Genomic DNA, 4,260 nt, shown 5'->3' with positions numbered 1-4,260 from the left:
ACTTCCGCTTCCGGGGCACGGTAAAAGTAACCTGTCATGTGGGGAGGCGGGAGGTCAGGAGTCCAAATACGAGGTGCTGGACTGTGCTACTGAAAAAAACAAAAAGCGAGAATGTTGCAGTATAACATGAAATGCATATGTCTAGTATTGATTATGAATCGAAAACAGTAATTGCACTATTAAATTGAGGTGTGATTATGGTACTTACACGGTTTGGATCAGTACTTCTTTATTTTTGAAGTATAAATAAGATTTTAACAATCTGAAGATGTTTTAATTTGCTTGCAAATTATCCCTTTATCACCGGATGTGAACGTAACATGATTTAAATGACATTTCTTATGAGAGTTGGAAAAGCCATACTGTGTCATTGGTAATTATTATGCTACTTTGGTCATTATTAATATTAATAATTATTATTAATCATGGTACTTTTTTGACTAATAATGTAACCTTTGTACGAGGTTTCGAGGACTTTGAGACAGGAAAGGTGCCCATGAGCTAAAGAAATATGAATATGTAAATTGAAAACTAGCTTTTTTCAGATTCTCAAATGTTCCTTAATTACTGCAGGGCACCAAGACAGACTCATAGTATTTTAAAAATCCCTGTTGGAGCAATTGTTTGTTGTTACTCATAATTTTAATTTTGCTTGGCTTCTGTAGATTGATTATGTAACACCCTAATACAGTTAAGTCAATAATAAGATTTCAATTATAATATACAATAATCTTTCCTGCTACCAGGGTGATTTATCTGAAGATGTATCATTTGAGCAGACTGAAACAATGCATTTGTAAACAAGAGAGCAAAAAAAATTTTTGTAAAACTGCAAAAAAAAAAACTAAAATGTTTCTGAGTACAACTATTACAATGTCCTTGTAACTCCAAGATCATGAAGAATTGGTATACTGTTCTGTGTTTGTTGAGATCATTTGATGTAATTCCTTTTTGCACCACACAGTAATTTTCTGATCTCTCCTGTGATCTAAATAGCACCCTCATTGTTTTCATCTTCACCTGAAGCTCTTGCATCTCCATCAAGCGAGCGCCTGATTGCCTCTCTGTGCAATTGTTCCCTTAGTAGGTCTTAGCTAACAGAGATTTGCATACCTCATTCACAGAGTTCAGCCTTCATCCCCCTCATCTCCAATTTAAATTGAAATGCAAACTCATCTTATACAGAGAGAACCTGAACAAATACCAAAAGAGATATGAAGATGAATAGACAACTGTTCTGTGAACAAAGAGCTAATAGTCAGGTGTGGTCACATTATTTTATTTTTTAAGAGGTTAATTCACAAGACCTTGATAGCATTCAAGCCTTTGATATGTAATGCAACTATGAAAAGGCCATGACAAACTGACTTTTTCCAATGCATCCATTTTCTAACAGCTTCTTCCAATCCAGGGTCGCAGGGGTGCCGCAGCCTCTCCAACAAGCAACGGGCGCAAGGCAGGGTACATCCTGCACAGGATGCCAGTCCATTGCAGGGCACACAGAGTCACACACTCCCACCAGGGCCAATTTTCCCAGAAGACAACATGCCACTCTTATTTTGGTTTGAGGGAGGAAACTGAAGCACCCAGAGAAAATCAATGCAAACACACAAACTCCACACAGATAGCACGCACCACTGTGCCACAGCTCTCGCCACAAAAGCATATTTTGTTACTTACAAACAACCACTATAAAATAACTATTTACATATGAAAGTCTTAACTTAAAAGTACTGTATACAAGGAGGAAAGAGATGATGGGTATTTCTTCCCTATATCTACACTATTGACATTTAAAGCACAGATATTGCAATCAATTTTAACAGGAGCAGTATGGGCCCACATCTACACCAGCAGGCCAGACTAACTACAATGGAGCTCACATTTGTCATAAGATTAGGGAAAAGAACCGTACAATTTAGGGGAGAAAAGGGAAAGGCAAAGCTTTTTAATACTTCTCCTGTCTGTTGTTTGTGACCGGAGACGATCAGCCAATAAAATTAAGAAAGCTTGGTTACAACCGTGATGTGCACATAAGCACAATAATTGAAACCATGTGATGAGTGGGACCTCTTACTTCTGCTATGTTTACAAAGGAATAAACTTAGGTCAGGTTCACACCTACAGTAGAAAAAAATAACAGCCCTTCCACATATCAACAAAATATGTTATAATATGCCTTTTACATTATAACAGAGCAAAGTGACAAAACAGTTTGGAGGCTGACACCAACTGTTTAAATCTGGAGTGGGTTCAAAGGAGTATCTAATACTGCAAAGGAACAAGTAAGGGTTAATTCCATGCTGAAAAGAAATGCCCGTACTAGTACTGTCATTTTAAAACACATAGGATTTGCTCTATGATTCTGTGGGATTATCTGTGGCTATTTTGGCTTCAAAGCTCATTTGCATTGCTAAATATTTCTCCAGGAATGATTAACACTATATTGGTAAGGCTTTCCAGTCTTTCTCTGTCTTTGTGAGTTGTTTCTAAGACATTAACTCTGACTTTTAAAATTCATTATAATGCAGCTCATACAGAAGTATTTAACCTGCATTCATATATGCATCTTAAATAATTCTCCAGCCTCAAGCTATTGCATTCAGTAATTTTTCTTGTCCTTTGTCCAGTATGTTCTTATTTAGAAGAAAACAATTGTGAGATTAAAGCTATGTGGAGCCCTGAACCATAATGTACGCACTTTAAAAATATCTTATAACACAGTAATAACATTCTGTTCCTACAATGCTTACACAGTAGGTTTCTGTGTCACAGGGTACTAAAGCAATGCATATAATAGGACATGTATACATCTTATAGAAATTCAGCATAGAATTTCACTTTTAGTTTGCTCTAAAAGTGCTGGAAAAACCCTACAGGACCAGGGACACTGTTAAGGAAATGTGGCATAGCTTAGTTAATCTTTTTATTCAGCCTAGAAGGAAACATAATACTGTAGAAGAGGAGCTGATTTTTTAAAACAGTTTATTTATTTTTTTCAATGTCAAAGAAGTTATTAAAATACACACAAAGACTGGGATTTGCACACAACTCATATACAAGAAAAGAGAAAAGAATCCAGTTAGGTTTTACAGCTTTTTGAGAACAGTTTTTTGCAGGAAAAATGTAGCTGAGAACTGACAGGTTATTTCGAGTGCATGCTTTTAATAAGCACAGGCAATCACATTTGCTGTGTGTGCTCCTTTTAAACAAATTCTTGACATACAGTCAAACATAGCTTTGTCCCTCCTTGTCACCTTGTGTTATTCAGTAGTGCCCTTGTCAGTAGGCATATTGTAAGGGTGCTGATGCTCTTTGAAAGTGCCAGAAGGACAACCTTTAATACTGAAGTCATTTCTTTTCAAAAGGGGCAATGGAGTAAAAAAAACATCTCGTTTCCAACACTGCAACAGAAATACTCTGCTTTGCACTGACCACCTGCCTGTGTGTGAGGAGGAAGCGCTATAGACCCAAACTCTTGTCCAACTCACATCCGTGAGACCCACTGTGTCTTTGTCCTAATGAATCTTCCAGTTGCTGGGTTAACCATTTTCCAACTTTTAAAATGTGACAGATTTCAAGTGGCCTGTCAAATCACACACGTACGTTAAAAGCTCCAATATTTCGCATCATATTTTCTAATTGAAATCTTTTTTAAAATGTCTTAAAAATAACTTTAAATGAATCATTATCTGATTTAATGGCACCAGGATTGCTTTAAGGAAAAGCCAAGGGCAAAACAACAGAAGACCAGTGGCCTGGGTGTACTCTACCAGCCTATTGCAAATGCCAAACCACTTTGGACTTGTGTGTCGCCACACTCCCTACAGGCTCCAATGTAAAATTAACAACTACAGTTCCTTAAATAAGTTCCTTAAATATTCAAAGTGCTTTTCAAACAGGAGGAAACACCTTACCTCCACCACCGAAATACAGAAGCCAGCCACTTGCTTGACCTTCGGCAGCCACTATCCAACAGCTGTCTAACTACACAGCAGGTCGGGTGAAGATGTAAGAAATTTAAATTAGGTTTTTTTGGTGTTTTAGAATATGTTATCCCAGAGTGGAATTTATCCAGGACCTGCCTGGGATCTTCTAATGGTCAAGGAGGTAGGGATGTAGGAAGTATCATCTCATACATCTTATCAAATATCACTGATGTAGGTCATAACCGTAGAATGAACAAGACAGAATTATATATGTATGCTAATTTCTCAGTTTCATTAAGAATACATGAAAAAAATACACATTTATTCTAGG

This window comes from Lepisosteus platostomus, chromosome 3 (assembly GCF_059453375.1).
Source record: "Lepisosteus platostomus isolate fLepPlt1 chromosome 3, fLepPlt1.hap1, whole genome shotgun sequence".
NCBI lineage: Eukaryota > Metazoa > Chordata > Actinopteri > Semionotiformes > Lepisosteidae > Lepisosteus > Lepisosteus platostomus.
Note: the sequence above shows the minus strand (reverse complement) of the source record.